This window comes from Uranotaenia lowii, chromosome 3, assembly GCF_029784155.1.
Source record: "Uranotaenia lowii strain MFRU-FL chromosome 3, ASM2978415v1, whole genome shotgun sequence".
NCBI classification, from domain to species: Eukaryota; Metazoa; Arthropoda; class Insecta; order Diptera; family Culicidae; genus Uranotaenia; species Uranotaenia lowii.
This window is the reverse complement of record NC_073693.1, coordinates 111,126,963-111,143,477: the sequence shown is the minus strand read 5'-3', so window position 1 is coordinate 111,143,477 and position 16,515 is coordinate 111,126,963. Positions and strand designations below refer to the sequence as shown.

The following is a 16,515-nucleotide window of genomic DNA, read 5'->3' as shown; positions in this document are numbered from 1 at the left end:
GTTGAAATGAAAGACGGATAGAAGATCAGAAGAGAATTCTAAGGTGGTGAAAAGAGCGAAGAGCATTTGAAATAGAAGCTTGACCACATGCTAAATTCTTTGTCCCGCATCAATTAACTGTATTGAAGAAGTAGAACCCAATAGAAGAGGCACTACATTTTTCGATACAGTTAATTATGGATGGTTCGACCGCCATGTGAGTGTGCACATGTGCCGAATGGACAAAAAATTTAGCATGTGGTTGCTCTGTTAAGTCTTCTATTGTGCGATATCGTTCCATCGATGGCTAGGTAGGTTTCTCATTTTCGTTTTGTGCGGATGTTCCAACTGGATTGAGTTGTCGCATACGGTCAACGGTCAGAAATCTTGGCCTAACTATTTTCGATTGTCGGAACGATGTTTTGTAATTGATTTTTTACAGCCGAATTATTTTTATTATTTTTTAAGAGGAGAAATCACCGTGAATTTGTTTTATGAAATGAACAGAGCAACCACATGCTAAATTTTTTGTCCGTTCGGCACATGTGCACACTCACATGGCGGTCGAACCATCCATAATTAACTGTATCGAAAAATGTAGTGCCTTCTCTATTGGTACTACTTCTTCAATACAGTTAATTGATGCGGGACAAAGAATTTAGCATGTGGTCAAGCTTCTATTTCAAATGCTCTTCGCTCTTTTCACCACCTTAGAATTCTCTTCTGATCTTCTATCCGTCTTTCATTTCAACTCTTTAACCCTCACCGATAAAGCCGCAAATTCATTTCATAAAACAAATTCACGGTGATTTCTCCTCTTAAAAAATGATACCTTCATACAAAATTAATAATCACCTGGTGATGAATCATCCTCTTCTGAGTCCTCACTCAACTCAATTCTAAGTTTGGTCAGCGCCTGATTAATTTTACTCATAGTGATTCGTGAAAGAGCTAGAACAGCCACGCTTTGAACACGATCTGTTCTGCTGGTACCCGGTCTGCTGTTAAAGGAGACGCTACACTGCCTTTTAATGTGCCCTTTCTGACCATAGCGGTTAAAAACTGGATTGATGTAACGTTTCTCATTACTTTTTTCTCCGAAAAAAAACTCTCACTTTCTCCGAAAAAAAACTCTCCCTTCCCTCTGTTCTCCACGACTCCTACTACGGCTACGTTAGTCTGCATCTCTTCTCGGGGTTGATTGGAATCGATTGCCACCGTGATAAGCCCTTCTACCCAACCTCGCTCTTACCGATTCCAAATGAGAATTTTCTGGATTGTTGCTACTTAAAATTTTAGCTCTGTTCGAAGCCGATTCCCATTGGATAACTATGCGTTCAACAGTTTGCAGAGTTAAGCGATCCTGTTTTAATAATTCTCGTAGCAATTCCTTGTCCCTGATTTCCACTAAAATTCTGTTCCGTATTGCTTTATCTTTAAAATCCCCCAAGCCAAACTGCGAAGCTATCAACTTCAAATCTAAGATAAAACTTTCAACCGTTTCGTCTACCGTATTCAAATTTTGACTCGAAAACAGCAATTTAAGCTCGCTAAAAATTACAGGACCGCTCAATGTAATGAAAAAAGACCTTTTACGGTCATCAGGGGTTTGATTAAACTCGATAAAGTGTTCTAATCGCTCAGCATACTGACTAAACACTGTTCCTGGAACAAAAAGTTCCATGGAACCAATAATATTTTCATGTTCATTGTGCAATCTAAAGAGGTCGAGTCACTAGAAGTATAAAATTACGGAATTACTCACCAAATTCTCTCCAACAGTGCTGAACCACTCACCCGAATCCGACTAACCAGAATGCGTCTCACCGAAATCCTTCTTACTAAGTCACCACTGAACCCAAACAATCACCAGCTGACTCTCGCTCGGCTTCCACCAATGATGAACAATGGCGTTGAAAGTACAGATGATTCCAATGTCCACTCCAAAATGGCGTTAACTACTGAAGTATCCCGCTTTAGCTTTATACCGATCTACTGGAAAGCTCTTTTGTGCAGCTCTCTTGCTCAATAGCTCAGCCTACTCAAAACAGATTTTCGGATACGTAAAAATGAACACGTCGGTCGGAATTAGCCACCAGTCTAAGACTGAATTCTTTGTGGATAACTGATCATCAATTCCGTATCTGAGTCTGAGTTACAATGTAAACACAGAGAGAGAAAGGGTGATTCTATCTTGCATAGATTAACTCAGCGAATGGGGTTTGGACGTCAACGTCGAAAGATATTACAGTTCCTATCGGATTCGTAGCGAACGCCTGTTTTGCAGAACAGTTATCCGGCATCCAGCCTTCGCCAGCTTCTGGATACTGGGCTCGCCGTAGGGTGATGCGAGCTCGTGGTTCGTCCTACGTATCCACACTTCGATCTCCTTCACGGTCATACTTTGTGCGAGGGCTAAATCTGCTCGACCTTAGTTGTTTGTGGAGTCCTTAGTAGGCATGACTTCTGCTAATCATTCACTGCCGGATCTCACGGCTGGTGTCATTGTCTGCGGTCACCAGTGAGCCAAGATAGGCAAAGTCTTCGACTATCTTCAGTTCGCCGCTGTCAATCGTGACATTGTTATTACTGGACAAGCGGGTTCGACCGGTTTTGGATCCACAGATCAGCATATATTTTTTCTTGGACGTATTAATCATCACCCAATCTCTTCCTGCTTCGCGTTTAAGTTTGCGGTAGATCTTCTCCAACGTCGCAGATGATCTGCCGACTATATCAATGTCGTCGGCAAAGCAGATAAGTTGACTGGATCTGTTGGAAATCGTGCCCCGCATTTCGCCCACCGCTCGTCGGATAACACCTTATTGCGCCACATTGAACATCATGCAGAATATACCATCGCCTAGTCGAAGCCCTCTGCGCGCGGTGCTCTCACCATCCATCGCTCTTCTAAACTCCTCGTCAAACCAGTCGTTCCGTCGAGTTCGTTCCACATGCTCGATGACGTTCTCCAGGAAACTGTCGATGGCTGTCTTGATGGCATCTTAACAGTCCTCGAGAGGGGCTTCGTCAAGCTCGCCCTCTGCGGGCAGCGCAGCTTCGAGCGATTGCGCGTAGTCTGCCACGACCTCAGGTTGCTTCACTCGTGCAACATTCAACCGAGACACGCATCGGTTTCGTATGTTGTTCACTACGAAGAGTTTTAGGCGCATCTTCACCATCACCAGATTAGTAGTCTAACTCGATGTTGGCGTCCGACAGGATCTGACGTCGTTGATGCCCTAGAAGTGATTGCGTTTGGTACGGTGCAGGCTTCCGAAAAGTACAGCTTTGCTATGACAGCCTTTTTCTTGCAAACATACTGTCTCGGTTTTCCTTACCACTCGGTTCGCTGCTGTACCGTCGGTAACGAACCGAAGCCCTTCGGCTACATCGCACACGTGCGAGAACCCATGCTGTATCTGAACAATCGGCTCAAAGCATGCGTTGCCAAAAATGTTGTGCTTTAAGCTGTAGCGAACCCAACCGACAGTTCGATTTTCATCCCTTCATGCCTCCTGTTTCGGAAATAATTTCGTCCTAACTGTCGGAGCAGTGCGTGACAGTTTTGGGCAGGACTGTTACGGGTGACTGTCGTGCCCATACCGTACCCATGCCCGATCGTATGCGCTGCTGCTCGGTTCGAATAGATCGCACGAGCCATCTATTCGCACCGAGCAGCAGCATACGATCGGCGCGTAACGCGATGTGTGGTGCCTGTGCAGGTTACGCGAAAAGGGAAGTGGAGGATGATTGGGGTGATCACCACCCGCAGTAGCTTCAAGCAAAAGGAAAATTCATACGTTCGTTCGAAATTAACTCGGCCCGAGCGAATCTCGGCTACAGTCGGACGGAGTAAGTAGCCATGCCATGCGAAATTAAACGCATTGAAAACTGTCACGAAGATATTCCCAAAACTGTCTCGAAGCTTAAAAAACTTTCATACCCACGAACAAACTCTCGCATGAGGTAAAACCAGGCATCGCTGTACATCGCACGACCGCTCCTTTTAAAACTGTCGGGGAAGAAATATTCGGGAAGCTTTCATCGAGGTGCATGCGCGACGTTCGCAAGAATATTGTTGTTCGCCAGTACTTTTCGGAAGCCTGATCTCAACAGTCCTCGAGAGGAGCTTCGTCAAGCTCGCCCTCTGCGGGCAGCACAGCTTCGAGCGATTGCGCGTAGTCTGCCGCGACCTCAGGTTGCTTCAATCGTGCGACATTTAACCGAGACACGCATCGGTTTCGTATGTTGTTCACTACGAAGAGTTTTAGGTGTATCTTCACCATCACCAGATTAGTAGCCTGACTCGATGTTGGCGTCCGACAATTTCTGACGTCGTTGATGTCCTAGAAGTGATTGCGTTTGGTACGGTGATCTCCAGGTGTATTTAAGTTGGAGGCAGAATTGGAAAGAGGTACTACGTACGACCATTAGTTTGAAGGCGACAAAATCGATGAGTCTGAATCTGTGCACGTTGATGATGCTGATGTTGAAGAACCGCTCATGGTCCTCAGTCCGCACATCCGTGGGTCGATCGGCCACCACCAGATCACGCGTTTCTGCATTTTTCCCATCACTACAAAAGCTGTTCCAAGCTCGTGTGTGCTGCCGGAATTCTAATAGATGAGCAATTTGGAACATGATTGCAATTGATCGACTCTAGATACTTTGTATCCTTACGTCATAAACTCCACCTGGGGCCTCTGACCATAATTTCCATCCGGAAATGCAATGAAGGCTGTACCATTGATGTACCTCAATGACCGTCATGCTTTCACGAAAGTCAACAGCTCACGTTCGAGAATATTTGCCATCCCGTCAGGTGTACCTCAAGGAAGCCATCTCGGGCCACTTCTCTTCATAATCTTCGTTAACGACCTCTGTGCAACTCTTCAATCCGATATGCTAATGTATGTCGATGATCTAAAGCTTTTTCGAAAGACTGTCAGCACTGTTTCAGCGAAGGTTTCGACGAAGTATACGCACTGAAAGCCATTTATTGTTCGTAGCATACTGGAGTACGCTGTCCAGGTGTGGGCTCCTACTCAGAGTATACAATGCAACCGCCTAGAACGAGTTCAATGTAGCTTCGCCAAATACGCTCTACGGCGTCTCCCGTGGAACGAACAACTTCGACTACCGCCGTATGAGCAGAGATGTGCACTGATATCCTTAACCACACTAGGAAAACGTCTGCGAAGTAGTTCCACCTCCCCGTGGTGCAGAGTGGAAACGTGTCTGCAAGTCCGGCGTATTGCAGATGTACGGCCAAGAGAACTACACCAAATCCACTAGAGGCTGTCGACGGGTCTGCCAAACCCGCGCGGAAGAAGTGGTGCACCCGGGTACTTAGGTACCAGTACTTGGGTGTGTGCGTGATGGTCCAACACGCTTTCGGGGGGTCCTGGCCCTGATATGCGGACGTGACCGGAGGGAGAGCGATCGCCAACTCGTTTTGCGCTTCGGTGGGTATAGACCCGATTCGCAAAATGAGTAGATGCGCAAAGTGGTGGCCAATGGTGGGCCGATCACTTAGGGACGTGTTTACACGTCAGTGTCCGAGAGGCACATTCTGCCGGAGGTGTCAGGGTTCGACACGCGTTTCGGGAATTGATGCGCCCGAACCGCGAGTGTGACCTGATGAGGGCGTTCTATAGCCCGATCTGCGCTTCGGGTGGTCATGCGCCCGACTTGAAGATCGGGTAGTTGCGCTGAGTGGTGACTTAAGTCAACACTATTTGTGAGTTCGGAGGAGTCTGAGTCCTACACGTGGCCTAGGGGGCTTACCCCCCCTACCCGCGTGTTTGAACAGAGAAAGTGTCGTCGACAACTCGCTTTGTGTTTCTGGATCTTGGACTGGATTCATAAAGTTAGTAGTTGCGCTACGTGGGGACCTCATTCACACGATGAGATGTCGGGTCCTAACTCGTCAGAGGAGGGGTTGCGCATCGAGTTGTGTTAGAATGAGGTTATGCTGACAGAGGATTCGGAAACGAGTATTGCCTTGGAGCGCACTAGCGCGAAATGACCTCCCACTATTGAAGCAAAGTGTGTCAAACAGTTCGAGGTGGGAACAAAGGTCAGTGGCCCCGAGGTGGACTTTATGGCGTAGGGGGTACAGTGTTGCTTAGCATTGTATCATGAGTCGTCCAATTGCACCCATGGACCCAGAGTAGCAAACTGGGGGGACGCGGTGGCTCGCCGTGCCTTGGAATGCAATCCGTAAAATGGATTTACCACCTGGGTTAACAACTAATAAAAAAAAACACTAGGAAAACGTCATATCGAATAGCAGCAAGTTTTCATTTTTGATACCTTGACTTGCCTTGACTAAGACTCCCCATACATATTTCAACGTATCAATGTCTACGTACCTACAATCATCGTACCGCATATGGCATAAATCGTCCTTATGACAAGTGTTGTGAACTTTTTAACTCAGTTTGTCACTCGTTTGATTCTGATATGCGTAAACGTAGGTTCAAATTAGTGCTTAGCAGAAATTCTTACATTTATGCTATTAGTCTGGACGGTAATTCAACCAAAGGCAATAAATATTTAAATAATATAAATAAAAACCAGACAGCAATCCAAAGATGATGAAGAACACAATTATACTAGGTAAATATGTTTCGATATTTATTTAAAATCATTGATTAATCACCATAACAAAACGTCAAACGTTTTTAGAACATTGTTTCTTTTTTTCAAAACATTATGGCGAATCTAGTGCTCTAAAATTTCTTATGAATTGATATACATTAGAAAGTGTGATGTTTGAGCTTCGAATTCAACCATTTTCTGCAAAAAGTTGATTTGGCTGATAAATCGATAGTTTAGTACAAGGTAAATGACGAGCATCAGTGGAAATCGCTTCACAAACGTAAGGGCATAAAAAGTCTACGGCACTTTACAGAAAAAGAAATAATAATCCTACCATTGTTTTCATGTGTGTTTTTTCAGAAATAAGCTATTCCAAAATTTTGTACAGTTAGTTTGAAACATAGACCTCTTGTTACGAGTCTTATAAGCAAAAACAGATTAACAACGATATATCGTTGTTTGGTTATTTTGGTCATTGTAAAACAGGACGATATATCGTTGTTCGGTACTCAAAGGGTTAAAGTAGGTTTTTTTTCCTGTTTCAGAACTATTATTGTTGTCCTTGAAAAACACTTTACTTCTAAATGTGCGTGAAAGCACGTTTATGATTTGTGTCAAGTTGGATCATATTGATGTTAAAGTAACTAGAGCATACATAGAGTAGCATAAGTGTGCTGACTAGAAAAATTCCGCCATCGACATATCAGGAATGATCACCAAACAATAATAATTCATCCGATGTTCGGTCAAAAGTTTAACCTACTTTCCGCAAAATGGATGATTGATAACCATAACGACGATGACCTCGAGAAGCAGAAGGAGGAATGGCGCCCTGTAAAGTTTACCGATGATGGTGTAGGCTTCGATAAACGATTTTATGTCTGCTTCAGGGCATTCACACAACTTTCAGAGGCCCATAGAAGTTTATTCCAATTGATTTGACGGCTGATTCGATTGAATGACGAAAATAGATAATTTCAATCATTCCCAAAGACCTACCGCACCCCAAAGAGGGCAAAACCGCACCGAAGCTTTCCGAAGTATGGATGGAACAGTGAATGGAAATTAATGGGAAAAGTTCGATTTCCGAGCGGAATTTATGTTTGGGTGATTTTTCTTCGGGAATCCCTGGAAGAGATGAGGCGTCGAAGGGAAAAAATAAAGTTGGACAGAAAAACACGCACTTTGGACCGTCACATATTCGGGATCCAGGCAAACCGAACGTAGATCCGACAGGCGGTGATGGTGCGGTTAAAGGATATCAAATCACATCGGCCACCACATTCAAATGTTTGGGGATGTCTGTCTGCGTAGCCATTTCAAAACAGGAGGAAAACTTTAGCAGGATGAAGCGAATGGCTGATGGAAATCGATTCCCGATGGAAACGTGATGCGGAAAATCTTGTACGAGTTTACAGTTGAGGAGTTCGTTCGTTGATGGAAAACAGACAGCGTCCTATTAAGTTTGTTTCGCAGCAGCAACGACACCAGTATAGAAAATGTTTCCGAACGATTTGTTTTGAATCAGTGTGTTTTTTGGAATGAAAAAACTTAAAGACCCTATTATTCAGGCGAAAACTTTTGAATAGGTCTAAAAACCAATGCAATAAAAAGTTGTGAGAAGGAAGCCAATCAAAATAAGAACTTTGTAATTGACAAGTCAGTCAATTAGTTAGTAGGATTCAAGTTTATTTCTAGATGTTGCACTTTGAGATTAGCTTTACGAATTTTTAAATTTGGAAAACGATTAACTCATCATTAAGAGTTCCTGAACAAGGTTTTAGAAATCACATTCAAATAAATAATTTATCAGATTTTTAGCAAATGTTATAGTAATTTTCATTACTGACAAAATATTCGTTAAAATTTCCAACCCACATGGCGACCGTCAAAAAAGGTTTTTCGAGTGTTCTCGGCTATCAAGCTTGTCTGTAAATTCACATTTAATCAAGGTTCTCAAAAAAAGTTATAATCGTATCGCTTATTTTTATTGGTTTTGTTATTATCTTTGTGAAAATCCGAAAAATAAATTGAGATTCAAGATATTGGCAGGCATATTTATCGTTGGGATAAAAGATTTTAAGTGCCCCAATTGAAACAAGTGTCGTTTTTGTGCAAATGCAAATACTGTTCCCTAGAATCAATGCCAGGCAAATCAAAGCCAGATGCCGGAGCAATTTTCATTCACCATCAGCTGGTGGCCCCCCAAAAAGGTCGCCTTCCAGATTCAGTGAAAGAAACCCTGCCAGCAATGTTGATCATCGAGGTAGCAGACCAAAAATATGGCAAAAAACTATAAATAGTTCATAGTGACAGTCCCTAACGAGCGAGCGGGAAACGATGACGGTTCAGGAAATAGTCATCGTCCAAAATATGTAAATTCCTAGCAAACTCGCGGGATTTTTTTCTCGTTTCCCCGCTTTTAATGCACCACGGATCGGGCCAGTTTCTGAAATGAAGCACTTTTCGATGACTCTTCCAATTTTCCGTCCTTTTGATAGCATAAATCATCGCAGCTGTAGAACAAGTTATCCTCACGTTCCCGAAATGCGCTTCATGTTCTTTTTGTTGGAAAAACTCACTACCTACTCGTGAAATGGGTTAAGCTGCCGGGGATTTGGAAAATCGGGTTAGGTGTAAAGTGAATGGTTCGATTTGTGGGTAGTGAAACGTCATTCCAACAAGTAAATTCAAATCATGAACAAGGAACGTTTACCCTTTAACTCCTGGTACATCGAAACGTTATCGGAATTTGTTTTGGATTGGAACAATTGCTGGTTTCCCAAATCTATTTCACGCATCTGTGACAGCGGTTCTGGCAAACGACGACGACGACGACGTTTGATGGGCAAAATTTGAAATGTTCAGACAAAAACGTGGCGCAACTGCTTCTTCGAAGCCGAAAATAATGACATGTCTGGTTTTGGTATGTTCCTACATCGGTAAACCATTTTGTGGTACGATGCTACATTTTGAAGTTTAACATGTTTCAACTAAATAATTGATTTTTAACTATATATGAATTTTCTTTCTGTTACACTTTAGATTTTATTACCATGTTTTTAAAAAATAAGTAATTAAAACTTGCTTCGGTAAGTTTAGAGGAACCGTAAGGATTTTCTTTTTCATACATGATCGAATTTCTCCGTCCTTTCTAATTCTAGTATAGTATTTCCTGTGATATTTCAGTAATTGAAAAAAATATTTAAAAAAAACAAACGTTTTCTAAATGCACTTTTTCTTACGAATACGACATAATGTTTGTAATTTTTTTATGCCTATTTTGTAAAAGATACTGAGTAAAGCATCGGATATCTCCCATAAAATGTATTTTCCATTTCATGGAAAAATCATATACAAAATAACATTAGGGAAGATGAGGGCATAACGAGCACCCAGGGCAATTATGCCTATTAGAGCACTCCTTTTTTCTACATAAGTAGGGGAGAGTGGGGTATCGTGGGCCATGGGGAAACGTGGGCCACTTTTAATATCTCAGATGTGTGTTGAGATAAAAATTTCAAACCAACTGTCATCATTGTCGCTTTGCATGAGCATATATACCTATATGTTGTTGACTGAAATACGCATCATATGCTTCTTTTATTTAACAAGCTAAAAAAGGTTAGAAAAATTTACTTACATAATTAAAAAAACACCCGCTAATTTCATCGATGGGGAACCTAAAGTGCATAACAAAAATATGCTCATACGCTTATGATCTTAGTTTTGTCATGATCTTCCACGTGGAAAAGCAATTTTTGATGAAACATCAATAAGTCACAAACGCAACCAATTTGCAAATCATAGCTTGTGGGGAATCGTGGGCCACGCATCTTGAATCACCTATATTTTTATGTTTTTATACACATTCAGAACTAAAAATATGTTTTTCGTATCTGTAAAGTTTTCTTATGCCAAATGAAGAGTTATGAAAAATATTTTGTCCATCCTATATAAGAAATTTTGTCAAAACGTTCGCGAGCCAGGTTTTGGAATCTATGCGATCATACACAGCTCTCTTTTTAATTTCATCATCTGAAATTGCTTTAAAATAACGAAATGAATTAGGAAATCACAGTTTTGGGTCAACTTTTAAACTTTGCATGTTATTTGGTCAATTTGGATTTGGTGGCCCACGATTCCCCACCATTTTTGAAAATCTAAAAAATATTGCATTTTTTTCAAGCAGTCAGAATTTGGGGAAAATAACTTATTAAAAATTTAAAAAAAATACCTGATGATACCTTGAAAATGTAGAAAACCATACCATTTGTTATATTCATTTTTTTTTGACACGAATGCCAAAACGTTGGTAAAGTGTCACAAATAAACAAAAAAAAAATTATTTTTTATAATAGAGAAGTTATGGAACAACGAAAAAAAGTGGCCCATGATTCCCCACTCTCCCATACGTATTTTCTTATACAAATTTTCATAAGAACTTGTTTCGTACTATCCATAGTATTAATTATTCACCAAAAAAGAAATATCCTTTTCATCTTTACAGAAATATTAAATAATAACCAGCTAGGTTCTCAAGTGACGAAAATATTATAATTTTTGAGCACCAATAAATAAGCTTTTATAAAGGCTTTTATAAAATCATCTTGATCTGAAATGTATGCACTGTAACATGATCTACACATTGTTTCTCAATTTTCATCATCCTAAAATTTTTGATTTTTCACTTTAATCAATTTGAAAACGCTTTTTTACTTTAATTTGTTCACTAGAGGCGAACAGAGCACTATCAATAAAGGCATAATGAGCGTTTTCTGCCGGGGAATCTAGCAGCGAATTCGACTCGATGAAGTCAACTGAGTAATAGAGCTACAGCTTGGCTTGTTTCGTCTGTCGATTTGGCCTATTGGTAAGGTGTCGGAGAGGTAATCAGTTGACTCGAGTTCGATTTCTGGTCGAGGTAATTTTTTTTTTCATTTAGGCTGGAACAAATATCAATTTCTTCTTTTGTCACCCCCCCCCCCCCCCCCTTCGAAATTTCCAAAAACCCTGAGGGGGGAAATAAATAAAGTTTGAAGTATCTTATGTAAATTTCGGAAAAAGTATCAAATATCTGAAAGATTACAAGACCAAAAAACAAATTTTGGATGATGGGAGTCATTCCACCTTTTGTATTCTTGATTTTATTGAATTTTTCGATAAAAAATTACTAGATTTATAGGTTTTGTGCAATGATATAGTATGCAATGTGGTTGCATACAAGTTTTCGTGCAATTTATTACAATTTATTTGTTTTTCGCATTATTTTTTATTGTCCCCCCCCTTGCGATCTTTCAACTCCGAGTGACAAAAGAAGGATTTGAAATTTGTTCCGGCCTTATCATTCATGATCATGATTGATATAAAATAATATTATAAATTTCTTACAGGTTTTTGAGATGATGAATACATTCTCCCAGAATACATGACACGAAATACCCTGGGAATCGGGAAATCTAACAGAACTTTCCTCGGGTATTACCGGGTTCCCGGGAAAAATTGAAAATGAAGAATTTAACAGTCTACTGCATACAAAATCTTATCCATATGGTTTTTTTAAGTTTTTCAGACGAAGTATTGAAAGACATTTCAAACTTTTTCAAGGCCTATAAATTTTAGCTATTATAAAACCAAAGACACAAAAACAAAATATTCTAACTGACAAACTTGACTGATACTTACAGCAAAAATTTGGAATAATTAAGAAAGATTTTTCATCATCGATAGAGGTTTGTTGAAGTATGAGTAGGTAATCAACGCAGGTTTGTGTTGAAGTTGAGTTAATCTTCGATTATTTCCTTCGTCAAGTCCTTATACAATAACTTGATACTATACCGATTACCATTTTGTCGCTTAAAACTAACTGATTCCCAAACTCAGCACCAGTTCTTATTTTCTATCGGATTCTGAGATATCCTCTCAGAATAAACTGCCAAGACTGCTGAGTTACTTTGAACCACATACTGTGTTGGCTAAGTTGATCGTGTTTGATGACAACATTTATATTGTTGTCAGAGACGAACCAGCCAAAGGCTGAAAGTCTCTTAAAATAAAGACAAAAAAAAATATTGTTGTCATCGTCATCGATCATCATTGGTTGTCAAAACGCTATTGTTCTTAGTATGTGAATTGACCGAACAAAAGGAAGACGAAACCAAAAGAAAACCATGTGGTTTTGGTTTTCACTCAGGAGCAGTCGGCAGCGGAATCCACTATGATGTGGACAATCTAACCACGGAACGGACTTCAAACGATTAGTATCAATAAGGATGGTTAGCCAGACTTCAGGTTTTCATCCAATCTCATTAATTTTCAGATAACTATCCTTTTGTTGAAAAATATGTTATTTCTTGGCCTATGATTTAACTATTCTCAACAGTTCGCGAAATGTAGGTTTTGAATAATGAGTGTTGAAAAATAGATAATTCAAATTCATTTCCAGCGATTCTTTTTTGGAATAGTTTAGTTTTATAGATTCTTTGTTGTTTTTCACTTTAACCCACAGTTGTTGAACGAAAATACATTTTTTATCAAGTTCAATTTATCGTATAAATCTTGATCTGCCTGTCAGAACATTTTAGAATAATTTAAAAAAGTTTGGGTTGTCGAAATCTTCAGGAAACTTAGCTGTATCCAACTTTGAAGCTGAAGAAATAAATAACTACTTTGCATCAAACTTTACTAGTATCGACGTTGATGAATCTCATTATCCTTATACTTATACACTAGGCTTCAAATTCAAGGATTTTGAAAACAGCGAAATTATTAACGCAGTTTATTCAATAAAATCTGATGCATTGGGAATGGATGAAATTCCAATTAAACTAATTAAAATTACGTTACCACACATTCTACCTGCTCTTAAACATATGTTCAACACCATAATTAAAACCTCAAAATTTCCTTATCAATGGAAAGTTTCTAAAGTTATTCCTATTCCTAAGAAAACTAAAGCTCATGATTTATCGAACTTGAGACCAATAAGTATCTTGAGCGCAACTTCAAAAATCTTTGAAAAAATATATATTATACGCCAATTATAGCCAATATATTACACGAATTTCAATCGGGTTTTCGCCCTTCGCACAGTACAGAAACTGCGCTTATGAAGGTGCATAACGATATTGCCTATGCCCTAGATAAGAAAGGAATTGCTGTACTGTTAATGATAGACTTCGCTAAAGTCTTTGACCGTGTTTCGCATGCTATATTTATCAACAAGTTGATTTCCAAATATAATTTTTTGAGGCCAGCAGTTGAATTGGTCCAGTCATACTTGCAAGGCCGCTTACAAACCGTTTTATTTAATGATTGTTATTCTGAGTTTGCTCCCATCAAATCAGGTGTTCCTCAAGGATCAATTTTAGGACCTCTGTTTTTTCGCTCTTTATAAACGATCTACCTTCTGCGTTGCAGCACTGCTCTATACACCTTTTCGCTGATGATGTGCAGATATATCTTTGTGAAAAGCGAACTACAAACTTGAATGCCTTCTTTGGTAAAATAAACCATGATCTCACTAAACTAACTGAATGGTCTAACTCAAATCTCTCAAATTCTTCGGAAAACAACAATCATTCTCTAGCTATCCACAACTTACTTTAAATGATGACGTTATTCAATTTGTAGATTACGCCGAAAACCTTGGTATTATTTTCGATCGTGATCTCGCTTGGAATCGACATGTGAACGCTCAATGCGGCAAAATTTATGGTGCTGTTAAAAGACTAAACCTAACAACCAGACATCTAGATGTTAATACCAAACTAAAATTATTCAAAGCTTATGTTTTTCTTTGTTTATTTATAGTGATTTTATCTACTTGAACGCTTCAGAAAGATCTTTAAGTAAACTACGAGTAGCCCTTAATTCCTGTGTAAGATATACCTTCAATTTATCACGGTTTTCTCGAGTTTCCCATCTACAGAAACTTCTCATTGGCTGTTCTTTTGATAACTTTAACAAGTATCGATCATGCATGATAATGCATAAAATTCTCAGCTCAGGAAAGCCAGTTTACCTCAAAACATTGCTCTCTTCTCTAAGAAATTCACGCACTCGAAATATTTTAATTCCTCCGCATAGTTCTGCTTATTACGGTAAATCATTCTTCGTTCGGGGTATTGTTAATTGGAATAATCTTCCCACAAGTTGAAAATAAATTACAAGGAAATCAGAGTTCAAAAGATGTTTGCTGGAAGAATACATAGAGTAAAAACGACATAGATAAAATTAGGAGCAGAAATGGAACAATTAGTATAAGTAGATCCAACAGAATCAACCAAATTGTAACAACTTAAAAGATGTGTATCTTACGTTACATGAAATAATAAATAAATAAATAAATAAAATAAACAAATAATGTTTAAAAAAGTTAAGTCGTAGCCATTTGTCAATCTCATCTATTTTTACAATTAAGTTCGTGTAAATTCTTTGCAATTTGGTACTTTTTTTGGCTTCGTGAATTTCCAAGTTTTTTTTCAGTGTTTCCCGGGATTCGGAAATTCCCGATTATTATAATTCCCGAGAAATCCCTGGTAAAATACTCTACTCACAACAAACAATTAGAAATTATGGTGCCGAATATGACACACTATGCATTAGAGACATACCGATTTGTTAATATAAAGAATCTGGAGGTTTCATATTTTGGTAAAACTTCGGTAAATACGTGCACCCATGTTGAATAACCTATTATACATACAACGGCATGCTAGAAACCTTAGAAGGAAGTCATAAAAAATAGACTTTTTTCACAGATACTCCTTGCGCAGATGAGAGATAAGTTCAAAAGATCTCAAATTTGGAATAGACACTTAAAAAATTCGCAAGGAATAACCTATCTGAGTCCAGCTTTGACCTGCAAAAAAGTTGAAAAGTGAACAATAGAGTGCCCCAAATGATCCGACTTTTGAAAAAGATATGCGCTGCAGGCTAATGTTAAACCCTATGCCTAGTACAAGATCTCATGCCGAACTTGGGCCAGATCGGATCACGGGAAGGGGTCGCCTAACGAGCCTGAAGTTTGTATGGTATTTAGAGACATATTGTTCGGAAGGATCATGAAAAACCAGTTTTTCATCAATAACTTTGGTCCCCTTCGGTCGATTTCTTTTAAATGCGGTGTCAATATGTACGACCGCTCCGACTCGTTCACATGCATTCTTCGGATAAAATATTTGTCATAGTTTATGCTTTAAGAAAACCCGTATTTAAAAGAAATCGGCAGAAGGAAACCAAATTTATTGATGAAAAACTGGTTTTTCATGTTTCTTCCGAACAAAATGTCTCATAGTCCCATACAAACATCAGGCTCGTTGAGCGGACCCTTTCCGTTATCTGATCTGACCCAAATTTGGTACGAGATTTTGTATTAGGAAAAGGATTAATTCTAGCCTGCAGAGCATAACATTTCACAGGTTTCGAATTTCCCACACAAATTTGTGGCAGTTTAGTGAACTAGCCTAGTGTACAAGCTTAGGTTCAGTATCACCCAAAACTTGTCTAGGTTTGTACCAGAGAAGATCATTCGCGGAATGATCCCATTTTCTTTAGAGAATGAATCTGGTGAAGTTTTTGATTGCTCCCCAGAACCATAGCTAGACCTAAGCTAAGGAGATTAGAAGATGATGCTGTACATTTTGTGGAGCAAAGAGGTAAAAATTCCTGCGAATGCTTTTTTTTCTCGCCCCAACTTAAACATGTGAACAGAACATGGATCCACCGAATAACTGTACAAAATACGTATTGTTACAATTTTTCAATCATAACTTTAAATTAGCTGAATGTATAAAAAGTTAAGAATTTCAAAAAAGTTGTTCAGCCAAAAATTTCCATTTGAAGAATTTATGAACTGGCACAGAAACGATACAATGGCTCGGTTCCAAAGTTAAAAAAAAGTCATGTCCGTTTTTATTGAAAAAAAAA

At 39.3% G+C, this 16,515-nt stretch overlaps 1 protein-coding gene across 4 annotated transcripts in view; it reads left to right on the top strand.

Annotated features, from left to right (window-relative positions):
- LOC129757732 (uncharacterized) overlaps positions 1 to 16,515 on the top strand; it is a 327,981-nt gene that overhangs the window by 49,073 nt on the left and 262,393 nt on the right. The gene's annotated exons all lie outside the window — the stretch shown is intronic.